The sequence below is a fragment of the Macrotis lagotis genome, chromosome 2, assembly GCF_037893015.1.
Source record: "Macrotis lagotis isolate mMagLag1 chromosome 2, bilby.v1.9.chrom.fasta, whole genome shotgun sequence".
Lineage (NCBI taxonomy): Eukaryota > Metazoa > Chordata > Mammalia > Peramelemorphia > Peramelidae > Macrotis > Macrotis lagotis.
In genome coordinates, this window is record NC_133659.1 from 120,259,358 (window position 1) to 120,278,721 (window position 19,364).

At 35.9% G+C, this 19,364-nt stretch overlaps 1 protein-coding gene across 3 annotated transcripts in view; it reads right to left on the reverse strand.

Moving 5' to 3' along the window:
* ESRRG (estrogen related receptor gamma) overlaps positions 1 to 18,959 on the reverse strand; it is a 604,123-nt gene extending 585,164 nt beyond the window's left edge. For 2 of the 3 annotated variants that reach the window (XM_074222674.1, XM_074222673.1), the window contains exon 1: positions 1 to 15,977. This exon is cut by the window's left edge and continues 21,546 nt beyond it. The gene's annotated coding sequence lies outside the window, so the exon portion shown is untranslated. Of the gene's footprint in view, positions 15,978 to 18,747 lie in introns of those variants that run through there. The other variant, XM_074222676.1, reaches the window with a different exon arrangement.
* Positions 18,960 to 19,364: the final 405 nt, after the last annotated feature.

The window sequence follows — 19,364 nt, forward strand, 5'->3', positions numbered from 1 at the left end:
GCATGCCCTCATCAGAGAGGGTGTTGAGCTGGATGAGGAAGGTAGAACCTGAAGCAGCTCAAAGGAAACATGACATATGTAAGTTTAGAGTATCCAACCCAGGTGTTCACATGGACTATTTATGCCCAACCTGTGGTAGAGCATTCTTAGCTCATATTGGTCTCAGCAGCCACAGTCATATACATTGTAATTCAACTCTAACATAGTGATGTCATTTTGGTCTTCTTTGATAATGAAGGACAAGAACAAACCAACCAACCAATCCATAATACAGTATCCATAGCTGACATGGCCTAATCACATAGAAAAGCGCAGCAGAATTATCACTACATAGACACAAAGTTTGACTTAGTACAGCCTCATATTATGTTAGCTTTTTTTTGGCTACCATATCATATTGGTCACAAAATCACATTTGGGTTGCAATTCACTAAAATCACCAGGTCTTTCCAGATGAATAACTCTCTAGATTGGCTTCCTTCTTTTCACATCCATCCTAAACATCTTGCCATCTTGCTTTTCCTGCTATGCTTCTTTCCTCGCTTGGAATGGTACCCCCCCCCCCAACCAGGTATCCAGAAATTATATCTCCCTTAGAAGGGCTAATTCATTCAACTATATAAAACTGTCCTGAGACTGAACTGTCCCAACTAATCAGTGAGGGAGTACAAACTCATCTAATCCTCTAGTAGGCTCAAGTCATGCTTCTCATCCCCCTTAGACATCTTATTGTCTTTCATTAAAACTGGAAAGGAAGGATGTGACAATCAATTTCCCTATAACTCCATCCATAATCACTATCAATCCCATGACTTATTTAGTTATTACTCCTACTACCCTTTATATGTTTTCTCTTATTAGAATGGAAGAACCCTGAGGGCAGGGACTGTTTTATTTTTATATCTGTATCCTCACCATTTAGGATATATGAGGAACTTAATAGCTCCTTTTTATTATTCATCCCTTTTAAAATTGCAATATTTTTCTTCCTCTAGGCCTGAATTACCTTTTCCTTTCTCTGTCTTTCAAGAGGAACAAGGAGAGAGGCTCAGAATCACGCCTACCAGTTCTTGGAATTTAGGTCAATCAAGGGCATCTCAGTGCTCAATTAATATCTTCCTGTATTTTGGATCACTATCCTCTATCATCATTTTTGTTCTTTATTTTCCAAGAAATATCTTCCTATATCTTGGATAACAACCCTTTATCATCGTTTTAGTACTATACTTTCCAATCCAAACATCACTCCCTTTGACAGCAAAAAAAACTAGAGCAAAATGCATACTGAGAAACTCTACTGTCTCTCATCAGTTATTATCATCATCAGCTGTTCAAGCATTCAAGTTAAATCCTCTTGATTGACTCTCTACTTTCCCCTGGGATAGTTTTAAAACCCTTTTCTGACATACTTGGGTCTTCTCACCAACTTCAGAGGCTCACTCTAAAAACCACTGCTCCTGGAAGGAGGGATCCAATATAAAAATATAAACTAATACAAAAATTTTATGGAGATACTTGAACCAACAGCTACCAAAGAACTGCTATTTTTCAATGACTGGTGCTTGTTTCATAATCAAATCAGTCTGGTATTTCTTTCTTCAATTCACTTAAACAGGCAAGTAGTCTAAAGCTAGTGACCCCTAATGCAATACCACCTAAGATGGCACCAGGACCAAGCTGAAAGCTGAATTATGCTGACCACATTGCCTAGATGCTTCTTATTAGTGTAACAATCACTTCAATGAAGCAATGTCTGATCAATATTCCCTCCTTTCTGAGAAGCAAGAGTTGTACCAGAGGCTACACCAACCACTACAGTAATGGATTATACAGAAAATATTTTCTCTCCATTTCACCTTTAATTCAAAAAAAGCAGTTTTGGAGAACTAAAGTTCAGAGTTAAAAAGAGCTCTTTCAAAAACTTGAAGGGAGGGGAAATTAATTCCAATCCTTACCTTTGGTTCCTTAAAGACTTTTGACCATGACTTACCTGTAAAAATAGAAAAACTAATTTACTACAGAAATGCCCATGGGCAAACATGTACTAGCTAATGAAGTGTTCAGCTTTTGCATGATTAACCAGCTGGTGGGGGTAGTGTAAAAAGCAGAGGGCAGGAAATAATAAGAAAAATTGATTAGTAGTCCTCTTTTTTATAATACTACATGAAAAATCCTCCCTGCACCCCCTTTAACTTCACTAGCTTGGAAACTGACTGTAAGGGAAGATAAACTTGAATGACTTAGCAAGAAACTGAGCAAGTACTGTTTCAAGTGTTCCTTTATTCAAAACTCAGTTAGTAGGAGGCTTAGGTGAGGAAAAGAATTATTAGCCAACTCTCAAATTGACTCACATAACAGGTCCTGGCAGTTGTCATAAAGTTAGTTCTCAAATTTATTGCAAAACATATTATATAAAGGCAAAATTATGCCTCAGCTTTCAGTCCATTCATTTTTTTTTGGTACTCTCAGTTAGAAGATCATACTTGGCTTCAACTACCACAGAGCCAATTCATTAATAAAAGGGACACAGACTTGAGCCAGAATACACTTTCCTCAGGAACAATCTAATCTAAAGGACATTTTCTCAAGCTGTAGGCACTTGGGGTTTTCCTATTCATAAAATCCTTCAGCTGGTCTGCAACTCCTTTATATGAGGAGAGATGGAGCCAGATCCAAAAAAGGATAAAAAGCACACTTAGGTATAAAGAAGTAAAACCCAGCCCTATTCATTTATACTAGGATTGTTTGATTTGAGGCTGCTTTAATGGATGACAAGGACTTCTGCATTTTCCATTTACTTTTGTTCCACAATATTTATTCAGCTCACTTTTCTCTGAACAGAGGAATATATTTCTCAGGTAGGGGAGAGAGAGCAACATTCACAACCAACATCCCAAGTTCATTCTTGGATTTTGTTCCATATCAAGGCAAAAGAGTGAATATCTAGAAGTCCCCAAATCTACATATTCTGTTTTATGAAGAATGACCTGTATCTCTGTGTACATTTAATTCAGGTGAATAAAACATGATGTGAAAGAACGAGGTCAAGGTTGAAATGTCGATAGAAACCAGTTAACATCAACTTTTTTCATGCCTACAGAATATACTCCTAACCCCAATCACTAGACTTCATCAAAGGTAACAAAGAAAAGAAGACAAAGGGATTCATGGGGTCACACTCATAGTCCTAATTATAGGGGATTTTAGACGTCATAAAGTCCAACTCTCTCATTTTACAAATGTCGAAATTAAGACTCAGAGAGCTTAAGGTCATACATCTCCTGGTTATAGTAAGATTTGAATTTGTTTTTCTACTACCAAATCTGACACTCTATTTACACCATGCTGCCTTTCATAAAAGGAAGAAGTACGGAATGATATTCAATGGAATTTAGCTAACTTTTACTAGGAAGCTAGAAGAAGCTAGGTGGAGAGTGTTGTATCTATTTCCTTCTGTAATTCATTTTTCTCCTTTAGAAATTTGGATGCTATACACCATTTGATGCATATACTTAGTATGGACATTACTTCATTATGAGTTCAAATCTAACTTCAGACATACACTAGATGTGTGTCTCTGGGCAATTCAATTTATCCTCTGTCTGCTTCAGATTCCTCAATTGTAAAACAGGCATCATAACAGCATCCACTTCCCAGGGTTGTTGTGAGGATCAAATGAGATAACATGTAAAGTGCTTTGCAAGCTTAAAGTGTTATATAAATTTATTAACTATTATATTTACATGACTATTAATGTATAATATCTTGGAACATATAACCAAAAACAAAGCAATTCCTGACTTAAATGAACTTGTGTTCTATTATACGGGATACAATAAAAGATCATTTTTTGATTAAGAATGCACTCACAGTTCCCATAGGTAAAGGCTTAATGGAGAATGTAGGACCTGAGTTGAGCCTTAAAGATAAGGATTCAAAGAAGTGAAGATGAGGAAAGAGTGTATTTTAGGCATAAGTGCCCAGGTAGAAGATGGAAGATTAAATGCTGAGTGCAGCTAGGAGTCCAGTTTGATCAGAAGATAAGAGTGTATGAAGAAGTGTAATGTGCAATAAAAACAGAATGGTCTGGAGCCAGATTGTGGAGGACCTTCAGTGCTAGGATAAAGTTTCATTTTATCCTAAAAGAAATAAAAATCCACTAAAGGTTTTGTTTGTTTGTTTTAGTCAGGGAATGATAAGGTCTTGAGCTTACTCAAATCTATAAATGGATGTGTGAGACTCAAGAATGTAAATGAAACCCTCCAACACAGCACAATATAATGCATGCTCATCTGGGACTCTTGTCCAAATCTTCTCATAACTCATTCACAAGAGAGTTGACCTAATATTCTGGAGGTTCTCTTTGCTTTATCCTCGCAATACAGGATTACTACTAGAGATAATACTCATATATTTCTTTAATGGTATCATTAACTTGAGTTTTTCAAAGTTCTTTATTTTCTAAGTGTTGTAACAATACAACATGTACACAAATCTCTACTGCCCTCTTATTGATAATTAATTTTAATTCTTCTCTAGAATTTTATCTAGCATGTTTGACAATGCACTGATGATTGATAAAATGTGAGTCATAAAACAGAAAGAAGCATGCTTACCAAAGGTGTTTATTTCTATCACAAAGTAACTCTAGAGTAGTCTAAATTAAAAAGAGATTTTCTATATGGTAAGGGTTCCAAATTCTCCTGGGTGAGAATGAGCCTCAGAACATTTCTGAGATTACTGGATAAGAGATGGATAAGAAAGCTTGGCTTAACCATCCAAACAGGAAATAACAAATGGATGAAAAATACTTATTGTCCAGATTATTCATATAGTAAACCCACAGAGTGACCTACCAGTTTATCTATCTTAGATACCAGCAAAGGGATGCACTGGGGTCAAAATTAGACAAATATAGGAGAGTTGACAGGATTGTCGATGGGAAATTACAGAACTCCTTTAATGATGTTTCATTTTCCTCTGAAATGAAAATCCATTTTTTAGTCAAAATTCTATTAGATTTATGCTTAAAGGAGATTATTTTAGTAGTTATGTGGAAGACTGATTAAAGAGGGAAGTGATTGGAAAAAAAGAGATCAATCAAGATGTTGTTAACAGTAGTTTAGACAGAAGATAATAAGGACACAAATTCAGATGGGGGAAGTGTAAATGGAAAAAAGAGGATGGATATGAGTACTATATAGAGATGAATATAATGATTCAATGAAAGTCCCTCAACATTCTTAGAATATCCTGCAGTCCTAATGATGGAATCTTTACCTAACAGAAATGTCTCATAATGTAGGGGAAAGAGAACTTAGGCCAGGAGTCAGGCAAGGTGGAGTCTGACAGACATTTTAAGATTGACAAGATGAAGTTTGAAAAGACCAATAGCCATTAGACTATCAACTTTAGACAACATGATCTTTGTATTTAATAGATCCAATGCAGGAACACTGAGTACATGGTTTATATTGGGATTGAATTTCCTGCACATGCATGAAAAATGATTAAATTGAGAGGATAACCAATTTAACAATTAACCAAAGAAAACTCAATTAACTGGACTTTTTTTTTTTAACAGAAAGACATAAAATAAGTCTTTCCCTGAAAACAAGTATATGGGAACTCCTAACACAGAGACATACAAAAAAATCTGCTCATTGCTGTGAATCTAGGTATATCAATAAATTTATTTTTAAATCATACAGAGTAATATACAACATGACTTTCACACTTTCACTTTTTTAAAAAAAATAAAAGGTAAATACCCTTCTCTCTAAAGGTGCACAAACATCTTCATTGTTTAAGAGAATATCATGTAATTCACTGCATATTAAACACATACTGTCTGTGTTTCATCAGGGACACTCTACTGTGTAATAATTGGTCCCCATTGTTACATGCACAATTTGGCTGCTCAGATGTAAAAGCAAAAACCTCTTAAATAGCTATCCCCACTGATAGCCACAGGCTTAGACAGTCCCCTGGGGTCATGTTTCTGCAAGAACTCATGCCTAGGACCTAATGGGGGAAAGCGGAAAAAGGGGAGCATCTGTGTCCCTATATTTATACTACAGGTTTCATGCAACCCGCTGGCAGATGAACCCATTATATATAGCCCAAACAATACAAGTCAGTTGATAAAGCTCAGGAAAAAAGAGGATTTTTGAAGTAAAATCTTTCTCCTTTCTCCAACACAGATATGAGAATTTTCCTCTTCTTTTTGAGTTTCACAAATAAGTTTACATGGGATCCATATTCCCAAATATCATTACATCTAAATATAAAAGTCCCAAAGATCTCCTGCCATTTTAACTTCTTCACTGATCACCCCCACCCTACTTCATTGATATGCTTCAATATTAAGTCTCCTCAGGTCATGCTCAGCATCACTGCATAAGTTATGTTTCTTTCATTATTAATATAATCTCTTACATTTAAGTACTTTTTAAGAAATTTCAGAATTCTATGGTTTCCTTCAACTCTTCTATATAGGCTGGCATGTATGTAGGTATGCATATTTTTGTAAAACTTTATTCTTTTGAGTCTTTCCCAGACTTATAGCTGGTCTCTCCATATCCTACAAAGTTCCCCTTCTTCAGTTCATATTTATCGAGTAACTCTATATTGCCTCAATTATATGAAAATCATAAAGTCAAATAAAGATATCATCCCTTCTTCTGCTGACTTTACCATCCAATCTACCAAGTCAAATATTGTTTTCCTTAAACCTAAAGCCTATTTCCCCAACAAAGCCTTTCAATTCAGAAGGATATATGGTAGAGCAAAGAAAGTGAAAACTAGAAAACAGAGATAAGCCATGTTTTTTCAAGAATTATCGCCTTTAGATTTTTTTCAGTGTCTCAGAGCAGGAAGAAGTCTTTAGTGAAGTTTGAACAATACCAAGTATACTGTGTACTAAATGTTAATTGAAATAATATGAGTCATCATGTGATAAAACATTAACCATAAAATAGAACTAGGACTCACTGAGTTTTGTGCAAAGTATAGAAAGAAAAGAAATAATCATCATTGAGTATGCCCACTTAATTATATTTTCAAATATACTCAAAAACCTGGAAAGAAGCTATCTAATTAGACCTCCAGACCTCCTCACTAGAGGTAGGGGCAGGTGGTTTTATCCCTACTTTGCAAATAGGATATCAGAGGTAAAGAAAGATCAAAGTTGAATAACTAGCCAATTTAAAAACAAATCAATATCATAATTGTAGCACACAAATCTCTTTCTATTAGGTGAGTCTACTTGGGACACTTGGGATAACAGAAATGACACCCATTGAAGAAAATAGGACAATTAGGTTTAGAATATTTAACAGAATATTTAGGTTTAATTTGAAAGATGAAAACCTTGAATGAAGCACTCAAGCTCTAATAATTTTATGGTGATATCAGCAATTAGTGGCAAAGTTGTTCCAAAAAAAGCAATGATATCAGCACTTGGCTTGCAGCCTCTGTTTCCTCTTCACTTCCTATCATTATCTTTGGCAACCTCAGTACTCACAGTGATAGCCCTCCTTATCCTTAACCTCTTCAATTCCGATAGCATTCATCTATTATCTATCCACTCAAGTAGCCATATTCTAGAGTTTACAATCAATGGAAACTCCTCAATCTCCAAGAGCTGAAATTCTGTTAGTAATAACAATTCCCAATTCTTTCCTTTCTCTATCTCGATTCTTTTGAATCTATTCTTTGTCCTCATTGTGACCTTTAGTCTCTCAATTCTCTTAGACCATGACCTTTATTCTGACTTCCTTCATAATCTTGATGCTATGGTTACCCATATCAGGTATAAACTCACTTTTAACCTTGAATTCCTTTTCCCCCTTTGCCTTTTACTCATTCCTGTCCTTTTTTCTCTTGTCTAACAGATGTGGCCATCTCCAAATCTGTTTTTGTCTTTTCTTCTATATTCACTCTCTTCTTTGGTAATCCCACTTTTTCCCAGTAAAACTACAATTGCTGACAAAACATCTCTTTGTTGTCACCTCAAAATCAGCATGTCCAAAACCAATGTTGTTATCTTTTCCTTTAGACTTCTTCCCTCCTTTGAATTTTTGTATATGACAATATCATCACTATTAATTATGTCTATGGCACTGCCATTCACCCAATCGCCCATGCTCAAAACTTTTGAAGTGATCTTTGATCATTTCCTGTCCCTACCTTCTATTTCCAATTAATCAATAAATATTTATTAAGGACTACTATGTGCCAGGCAACTAGGAGGGAACCAATAAGGAATTCAAGAAGAAACTTGCAGAGTTTCTGTCCCTTGAATCTAGGCTAATCCATTTAGAGTTCAAGCTGCCAGCAGCTTGCCCAAGAGGACTAGCCAACATCCACAGCTCTCCATCATGGAAGACTGAATGTCCCATCCAGAAAACACTAAGATTCTACTTACATATACTCCCTTTAGTGGTAAGATTCCAAAAATTTTTTATGGGGCCTTCTATCATAAAATCAGTCCTAAAAACTGGAGAAATGTAAATAAGTAAGAACCCCCACCCCACAAAACCGGCCCAAGTAATAGGGAGGTGATATCAGGGATAATGCATAAAAATTATTTGAGATCACTGACAAACATAGATACCAAAAGGTATATAGCTGCATACTGTGGAGTAGCAAAGAATTATTAACAAAGTAGATACCCATCTATTGAGGAATAACAAAACAAATTATGTTATATTAATATTAAGGAAATATGCATTTGTACTGTGCTAAGCACTTTATAAATATTATCTCATTTGAATCTCATAGCATTTTGCAACTAAGGAAACTGAGGCAGGTAGAGTTTTAACTGATTTGCCCAGAATTACAAGGTTAGTAGGTACAGGTAAGGCCACATTTGAACTCAAGCCTAACTGTCTTTAGGTTAGTGTTTGATTCACTAAGCCACCCATGCCTATATATAAAGGAATATTTATGTGCTATAAGAAATTGACACCATGATAGAGGTGTGATATTCCTGAAATGTTCCCTCCTCAACTCCACCAACTAGTTCTCTAGCTTCTTTTATGTCTCAGCTAAAATCTTATCTTCTACAGAGGCCTTTCCAAAGCCTTCTTAATTTTAGTGTCTTCCCATTCTCATTTCCTATTTAGCTTGTATATAGTTTATTTGTCCATTTGTTTGCTGGATGTCTCCCTCATTAGATAGTGAGCTCCCTGAGAGCAGGGAATGTCTTTTACTTCTTTTGTAACCCCAGTGCATAGCATGGTGCCTGCAATACGGTAGGTACTTAATAAATATCTGACTTCAATAAGGCAAAGGGAAAGAAGAATCATCACAAAACAACTAAAAGTGAACAGTATAAAGAATAGATATAAGAAGACACCTTCCCTTGTTTCTTTCCAGAGGTAGTATGTGGTGGGAACATTGTATATTTTGTCATGTTTTATCAATGTAGTCACCAATTTGCTTTTTTTCTTTTCCTTTTAAAATATTCTTCGTTATAAAACATAACTCTCAGGCAGGGAGAAGAGGAAGGTTATAAGGGGAAGAGCTAGTTGATGCAAACAAAAAAAATCAGTTAAAAATTTATTTAAATCATTTGGAATAAAAACAATTATGATGGCCAAAAACTGCACCAGGAACATCAGGTTCACCAAATGAATGGCATGAATTGTCCATTTCATCCTAAATAGAAGCCCCTTCAGGACACCTAAAAGTCAGACTCTTCTCTAAGCAATCAAGACCCTCAACAATTTGGTACTAGTGTACTTTTTGAGTCTTAGTCTTAATCTCATTTCAGAAATCAAAGCTTAGTAAGCATCTGAGGAGGTCACATTTGCACTCAAGTCTTCCTGACTCCAGGACTGGGATTCTATCAACTATATCACCTACTTGTCTGTAAGAACCTAAGGTAGAAGGAATTTTCTCAACCAGAGTTTCTGACACCAATGAAATCACAGAATCAGTCCTAATCTTTATTTCTTTAAAACTAAAATAAAAAGTTATCTTCTCCATGAAACTTTTTTGATATTCTCAAATCATATTGACTCCTCCCATCCACTAAACTGGCACAGCATTTCAAATAGCAGCTGTTTAACGAACTTAAATCTTGCATATCCTTATCTATGTTTGTGTTTTATCCTTCTAATCTATAAACTCTACTAGGTTGGGGGCTAGGAATCTATAATCTCTAAACCCCATTAGGTCATTATCTAAATTTTCTATCTACTCAACAGACTAGTCTAGGAATAGTATAATATAGATAATAATTGCTGTTGACTAAATGAATGGTTTAATATAAAAACAGGACTCTTAATCTTTTCTCCAAAATCTATTCCTTCCTATAATTTGTCTACTTTTGTATCTTAACCTTTCCTATTTCTTTTCCTTTTCCCTTTCCTATTTCCGTGTATTTGCACAAGAGATCCACCATGTTTTTTAATGTACTTCCCCTTAATTCTGTTAAAATCCTTCTCTTCCATGCAGGTCCAGCAACTCACAGGTCACCTTATCCATGTTTCCTTTCCTGATTCCTTCTACTAGAAATGATCTGTTTCTCCTAGGTTCTTTACACACAATCATTTTCTACTGTTTATTATACATCTGTACATTGTATACATCTCATTCACCCTGAAAGATTGTAGCCTCTGTGAGGACAAGAAAAGTATGTTTTGTTTCTCATCTATGTATCACCATCCTTACAAACTGTCTTGTACAAAATAAGTATTTAATAAATATTTATTGAATAGAACTGAATGGATATTTACAGCCACACATGTTCCCAGGGTGTGAAGAAGATTCTCCTTTTAGGCCTGGGGCACATCTCTAGTTTTAGTAACACTTTTTGCCATTTACCTTCTTCTACCATTAGCAAAGCATTTACCATATATTATTTTATCTAATTCTCAAAATAACTCTGTGAGGGAGGCAAGGAGAGTAATATTAGTCCCCTTTAGAAGAAGCATGACACAGTAGATAGGGGTGGAGAGGGGAAGATCTATCTCAAAGCCAGGAAGACACCAATGTGTGACTGTAGCTTCTGGGCCACAGTTTCTTCATCTGCAAAATGTGAATAATAATAATTACCTTACAGTGTTGTTGTGAGGTTCAAATGAGATAATATATGTGAAATACTGGATAAACTTTAAAGTGCCATATAAATGTCTATTATAATTTTTGAAAATAATTATCATTACCATTATTATTTTATATATGAGGAACCTAAGGCTCAAGGAGGAGCAAAGTGACCTAATAGATAATAGAACTAAGATAGGAATTTTGGTCTTCTGAAAATCAACTATATGGTCACTTACCAAGAGGGAAAAATTTGGCATGTATAACTAATGTTTCTTCTTCTAAGTTGGTATCAACTTTGCTCATTTTAATTCAGCTTTCCTTAAAATTTCAAGGACTTAGACACTAAAGTGTGTGCTTGGAAGCATTCTAACATCAAGACATAAAGCCTGTAAGATGTATTGCCAACCTTAAAGCAACCAATCAATAAACATTTATTAAATGTCTACTATGTGTTAGACCTTATGGTAAGTGCTGGAGATATAAAAAATGGCAAAAGACAGTCCCTGCCCTCATAGAGTTTACAATCTAATAGAGGAGATGTCAGGCAAATAAATATATGCAAGGCAAGTTACATATATATATATATACATATATATAATATATACACACAAATATACAAAAGTAGACAAATTTTAGGGAGGAATAGAATTTGGAGAAAAGATTAAGAGTTCTGTTTTTATATTAAACCATTCATTTAGTCAACAGCAATTATTATCTATATTATACTATCCTAGACTAGTCTGTTGAGTAGATAGAAAGTTTAGATAATGACCTAATGGGGTTTAGAGATTATAGATTCCTAGCCCACAACCTCTGTGTGTGTGTGTGTGTGTGTACATATATATACATATATGTATATACACACATACACACATTTATGACAAACAGGAAAAAATTACTGAGGGAAGGCATTGGAATTAAGAAGGGTTGGGGGAGGCTTCTTATAGAAGATAAGATTTTTACTTGTGACTTAAATAAAGATAGGAAGGTCAATTGCCAGAATGGAAGATGGAGAGCATTTCTGACATGGGGGGCAGTCAGGGAGAATGAATCAGTTTTACACATAGTCTATGGAAGAGACCCTTTCTTCTGGGCTGGGTCCTATAGATGTATAAAAACAGTTCACTTTTAGTGACCTCAAAGCCTCAATTGACTCTGTAAAAAGGGGGCTCTCTTCATGAGTTTAATAAACTTGCCTTCAAGAGTTTAGAGATTTCAATTGTCAATTTTCCTTTTAACTCCCTTAAAAAAAAGCACATTGCCTATGATTTGAGACCTTCTCAACTCTAGTCATGCCTTTAATCCTTTCCCAAAACACTTAAATACTCAGGTACCCAATAATTATTTGTATTTACTTTCCTGTTACTTTCTAAAAATGCTCATATAAGTCCTTCCTCCCTGATGAGACAAGAAAGTCCACAGGGCTCAGACTCTCTTCCATTTCTTTTGGTTTTTCCCCACTACCTAAAAGTGTTATGGAAAATGGTGGATACTGATGACCAACTTGACTGATTCCTCCTTTAACCTTTTAGAAGAAATGCTCAGTGGGAACACTTGTAAAGGTAAGCAAAGGCATGACACAAAGAAAAGAAAGAAATGTCTGGGTTGGAAAGGAATGCTAATCTGTTTTTAAGATAGCAACAACTTCTCGAGCTAAAAAATCACACTGCTTTTCACTAGTCTGTTTCTCAAGAACTATAATGGAAGTAGTTAGATGATATTAAAGATTTTAAAAAATCATGAGCTGGTTTAAAAATGAGTTAACAAGGGACAACTAAGTGAAATTTCTTCCTTTGGATACAACATTATTGTATAATATGGAAGAGGGCACAATTTGAGCTATTAATGGACTGGTTTTCTTCTATCCTGTGTTAAGCCCTTCACTGAGGTTGTTTCTCATGTGGGAGTTATGGGAGGGTTTAGAGAGGATTTGAGGAGAGGTGTGGTGATGGTTACTACATTCCAAAGTATTAAAAAGGAGACAGTGAAGGTGGAAATGAAGGACGTGATAGGGCAACTTTGAAATGATATTAAATATAAAAAAGATATTAAATGAAATGAAATTAAAATGTTAAATAGAAAATGCCAGAAGTCATTCAAAAATAAATATTTCTGTTGATCAAAATGAAAATATTTTATTGTGAAAATGAATGCTACAAAACTTAATATATGAAACTTGTAGGAAATTTCTTAGTCAAAATATGAATAATTGAACAAACATTATTAAACAGACTTTTATTAAGTACTAATTATGTGCATATCACATTTCAAGTATATATAATACTCCTACTAATGACTGAAAAGGGAAAAATCCAATGTGCCTTCTTGTCATAGGTCTGAGTGCTTGTGGTAGAGGAAAGGTTGGTGTGATATAATGAATAGAATATTGCAGCTAAAGTCAAGAGACCCTTAGTAGCAATATGAACCAGCATTCTTCTTTAACTGATCTGTTGTTTCCTCAAAATTGTGAAGTGGGTTAGATAAATTCATTTAATGTAAATTACATCTAAGGTTTCTTTTATCACTAACATTTTATGAGGAAGGGAAGGAGAAAGGAAGGAAGGAAAAAGATAGGAAGGGGGGAGGAAGGAGGGAGAAAGGGAGGAGAGAAGGAAGAAAGGAAGAAAAAAGGAAGAATTGAAGAAGGAAGGAAGGATGAAGGGGAAAGAAAGGAACAAAGGAAGTCACAAAGGAAAGGAGAGAAGGGAGGAAGAAGGGTGGAACAAATGAAGGAAGAAAGGTTCAGAGGATCTAATGAAGGAAGAGAAGAAGGAATTGTGCATATTCCAGAGAACATTCTAAGGAGGACTGGATTTTTGCAGAAATCAAAGTATAGTTTCCTACCCTGACTGTCACACAAAAAAGGAACTCCTACTAAAGCAACTTTAGTTGCTTTATATAATATTTTACATAGTAAGTCACATAACCTGTCAATGCCCCAGAAATATCTCTTAAGATATAAATTTCAGAGCAGATACTAATGTGCCCTGGTAGTGAGAGGGTGTTTCCTCACTGGGATCTCCCTATGTCAGTAAAAGCCCAAGACTAACCAAAAATGAAAATACATGTTCAGCAGTAGCTGTTCATGGCTCTGCTTTGCATTCTGAATAGTTCTAAGAGATTCCAAGAAATTTTCTATAGCAAAAGGGAAGAAAAAAAAGTCTATTCTGGCTAGGCAATATCACTCATTTAAAATAAGCAGAGGTCTGTTATATTTCATGACTTCTGGAAAATAATAGTTGGCATTTATAGAATACTTAAAACTTTACAAAGTGACTCATACAATCCTTCCAACAACTCTCTGAAGTAGAGTAATATTGTTTTAACAGAGGCTCAAAACGGCTAATGATTTGCCCATAGAAATACAGCTGATAAGTGTCAGAAAGAAGATTCAAACTCAGGTCTCTTCAAGTCCAGAGCTCTCTCTCTGAAGTATCTCGTTGCTTGTTTGTCTCATGATCTAAACTTTTCAGCTCAATGTAAGCCCTCAAGGGCTGGGCTTCTGTCCTTCATCTATTTTATTCTTCCCTCTCTTTCTAGTCCCACTTTCTAAAACAGAGCTATGTGCAGAAAGGATGCTAACAATACTTGTTCATTACCTGAGAAGGGTTTTTCATCCCATCTCAAAGACAGAAGAATAAAATCAGAGACACAGGGTTCTCTTCAGCTAGATCACTCCCATATATGGAGATACTGTAAAAAGACCACAGCTGACACAAGACTTGGTCAAAATAACCAGCTTGCAAGTTCTGCCAAAAGTCCTTTTTCCCTATTTAATCCCTCATCTTTCTTCTAGTACCAGACAGCAAGTGCATTAAATTCTTTAAACATTCATTGCAAGCTAGAACAAAGGTAGCACATTTAAGAGTTGAGAATGTGTATGTGGCTTTAAAAGGGAGTCATAAGTAAGAACTCTTAAAATAGTAATTGTATCTGACTAATCGTGTATATGACAATAAAGAAACCATCCCATTCTACTATACTTGGCTCAGATGTGAAGAATAAATTTTCCATGTTTTCCTTCTCCAGAAATGTCAGTCTCTCCAACAAGCCCTGCATACAATATATGTTTATTGTTTCAGACCCATCTCTACTTTGACAATAAATGGTCACTAAAGTTGGGAACCAGACAGACCTCCAACTATTAATGATGGAAAATTCCAGCAGATTGCTAGTTTGAGGGTAGTAGGTGCTCCCCACAAATATACAGGATTCTTCTATCCATACATAATAACCCCATTTTAATCTATTCTATATACTCTGTTCGGAATACATATTCTATTTTCTCTATTCATTTGATTTTCAAGTTTAAATTCAAAATAACTTTAGCATTCTGTGAAAGGCACAACCATGTTTATCCTAGCAAACATTCATGATAAGGTCCAAATCAGTGAGAATCAGATTGCAATACTGTCTCTGTACCCTAGCATCTTGTCAGCAGTCTCATTTTTGTACTCTCTGATAGTGTTCAATTTCAGTTTGAAAGATCACTTAAAATAGGTAGCACCCTTTCTAACCCTAGATATTTCTTTTAGTTTAGGTAAAATTATTTATATTATGGATGGCAATCTCTATTCATTTTTCTGGAATTGATCAGCTATACAGTATGCTGAATGATAAATAAATATAGAAGTCATGGGAAATAAGAGAGACAATTTTGTCCAATGCAGATCTCAAGCTGCTAAAATTAGTCACCAGAACTTCTCCCTTGGGTGTCATTTTTTTAAATTTAACCTTGTCCCAAATAACAACTGACCAACAATCCTTTTGATTCCAGGGAAAGGAGAGCCCCGCAGTATGACGCAGGCACATTGTGTTTTTTGTTGCGTGGGCCTGGAGGCACTCACCCAGAAGAGAACTTTAAAAAAAAAAGAAAAAGAAAACTGCATTTGTTCTGGTGTCCAACAACTGTGGAAGCAGACTGGAGTGACACCCCAATCCCCCACCCCCACCCCCTTACCCTTCCTATCCCAAGCCCATTCTAAAACTGCCAACACACAGTGTTAGTGCAGGTGTTTGTAAACAAGTAAGTTTAGAAATGTTTCTAATTATAAGCTGCCATGGCTAAAATTAGATACCCGATCTGTTCACTTTTTTAAAAAAAAAGGCTTTCCAAAAGGGTTCATTTAAATGAAAGCAGCCAACAAGCTCTGATAGGGAGGGGGAAGGGAATGGGGGGTTAGAGATGAACTTGGGTGACAGAGCCAGAGCTCCCATTTGTCAGCTCTTCCTCTGTACAATGAATTATGGCTCCCATTTCCTTGTGAAGAAAGCCACAATTTCAGTCCATTGTCATGTTATGATACCATATTCTCTGGCATGGGATATTAATGATACACCCATTACTCAGTGGCCTCCTATCTCCCCTGTATCCTAAAAAACACGTTAAAAATATACTCCCATAAATTCTCTATTCCCTTTTGCTTCCAGTCCCAGTTCAGATTTAGAGCCAAACATTAAGCATTTCTTGGCATTCTTGTAAAAAAAACCCACAATGACCCACGTGTGGGTGCTTAAGTCCTCATACCTATTAGGAAATGTGGCAACAGAGACAAACTTAACTAGTATAGGGCAGTAGCCTCTTACACAGATCTCAAGAACAAATAGCAAAGTATGATGCCTTCACCTGATTGCAGTGATTTGGATCATAAAAAGTCTTCTCATAAAAAAGGGAAAAAATGGTGGGTTCATTTACTGAGAGGAAGACTTTCTCTTTCATGTGAATAATATAAAATTATTGTCCTCTACCTGTAAAGTTTTTTGTCTTCTCACATAGCATTAATGGTCCTTAATGGTAAATAAATACTATTGACTGACCTTCAATGAACTGAAATGCTCAGCTGGGCAAAGCATATCATTATTAACTCTTTCTTTACCTTAGAAGAGCCAGTCATATTTCCCAGAAGTTCTACAAGGAATCACAATAACCACCTCTTAGTAAAAGGTCACTATAGCTCTTTTTTGGAGTTTTCATCTTGGAAGGTTTTATCTTTATACTTACAAATTGCTCCTGAGAACAGAAGCTGCAATGTTACCTTTGACAGTATCCCAAGACCCACCACCAAGCACATACAAAGCTTCTTAGTCATGTTTCTGAAAATAAACACCAGTATTCCATCTGCAGATTGTGTCAATGTAAGCACAATGCAGGAACTCCACAGCTAAGTAATCTGTGATCAATGGGAGACAGGGAAAAATACCAATACCAGAAATTTACAGGAAATCTGAAAACTTTGTTTTAGATTCAACTTCCTCCCCTCAAACTTTTTTTTTCCAGGATGAGGTTAAATGTCATTTGACCTTCACATCTTGTCCTTCACCTTTTAAGAGAACTAGAGCAGCAGAAGCAACCAAATGATAGCTCAGAGTGCCGAAAGAAGTAAGGTACTTGGTCAATACTAGATTAATCAGCAATAAGTCAGTCATTTAGGGAAGACTGAGAGTCTGAGTAGTAGGTCCCTTAGGAGACTCACAATATTAAATTGTTTTTGTGCTCTTTCTGGGACCCAGATCCTTGGTGTTTTGTTCTAGACTCTTGTAGAATATCAACTTGAAACCCTAACCAGGGTTTCTCTCCAGGATACTCTCCACAGTCAACTACTTTCAATGCAGCCCTCACTTACAATCTAGACTTCTTTGTCCCTTAACTTTCTTCCATGTTAACTCCCACTCCTAGATCACATTCTTCTCCTTTGGAGAAAGGCAGAGAAACATATTGACTTGCCACTACAGATCCACACAGTCTAACATCAAATGGGCCTTCATGCTGTTCAACAACCCTTTTACCGATCTCTTATTGATTCTCTGGGATGCTCATCATAGCAGCAATTCCAAACCTTCTCCATTTCCCTCAAGCCTAGCATTTCAACCACGCCAATGCTTCCATGTTCCTCACCCACTTGCTTTGCTCTATTTTCCAAATTAGAGAACATGCATGGGAGTCCTACAGATGACTTTGCCCTGGGGGGCACAACAAGCTAAGTACAAACCAACCCGACTTTGTTTTCAAAAGCATGGGATCACACTGCTTCCTATTTTCTCACCGGCATTTCTTTTAAAATTAGGTCTAAAGGGGTACGGTACTTCCTGCTGAAAAGTATCAGCAGAAACAGACACCAAAACAATTTGCAAACACTCATATATTAAGATCACTGACAGGTACTACTTAAGTTGTTGGGAAATTATTCATGCACATGTGTATACCTTTTGTATACACACACACACACACATACACACATGCAGTTTTAGTAAGTACTCATTAAGCTATCTGAGGTATTAAAACTAATCACTGCAGTTTTCCTTTAATGTTATCCTCAGCATAAAGAGAAATGAGCCCATTGTCATTTATTTCAAAATCATTCTTTATAAAAAATAGCTAATCTCCAGAAGCACACCTGGTTTATTGAAGTGAATACAAAGATGCAGCATATAGCCTTAATGTGCTCAGCTGGGAAAATATATTTTTTTAAATGAGCATTTGTTAGGGCTTTATTTGCAAATGCAAAACTATCCAAGATATTCTTTGTGCTTGTAGGGATTTTTCATTTCAAAAACCACATTAATATAGGAGGATTCACATCAAGGACTAGAAACAGCAAGGAAAATTAACCCATGGCAGATTGGAAGAAGAAGAGAAAAAGCCAAGTTATCAGATCAGAGAAAGTTCTATACCCAAGAAACACTGAAACCAACCTGAAGTAAGCTTGAGAAGGCTGGAAAAATAGCATCTCTTTCTAATACAATTCCTGCCCAAGGCAAACACAAAATGTAAGGATCTTGCAACTTGATCTAGGTGATGAAAGTAGCAAAGAAGGGGGTCAACTAGGTTAAATATTAGAAGTGGTGAAGGATCACCAATTAACTCTTCATGGGAAGCTCCCACTGAAAAATAAGCTAGAGAATGACGTGTTCCCTAGATCACAGAGATGGTTGGATCCCCATTTAAAGGCACAAAGTTTTTTCAGTTGCTGAGAATGGGCATTTGGAAGGCTTTCACAGGAAGGCCACGTGAAAAGTGCCTGTGGCACTTGGCCATGCTGGCCAGCTGTATTCTAGATATGATGACAGCTGTAATTTTTTTTCCATTTGATCAGGGAACGTAATATATCTTCAAAACAAAGTTTATCTCAACTGAGTGGACACTGGCATATAAGAGGGATTCATATAACTATGAAAAAATTGTTAGCCACATGCATACCACTTTGTTCCCTTCAAGATGTAAACTGTCCCATGTTTCTTTCAAAACACTTCATCCTTGTGTTCAATACAGTTTTCTTTTTCTATGTTATTTTCCTTCATTTGAAAGTAAA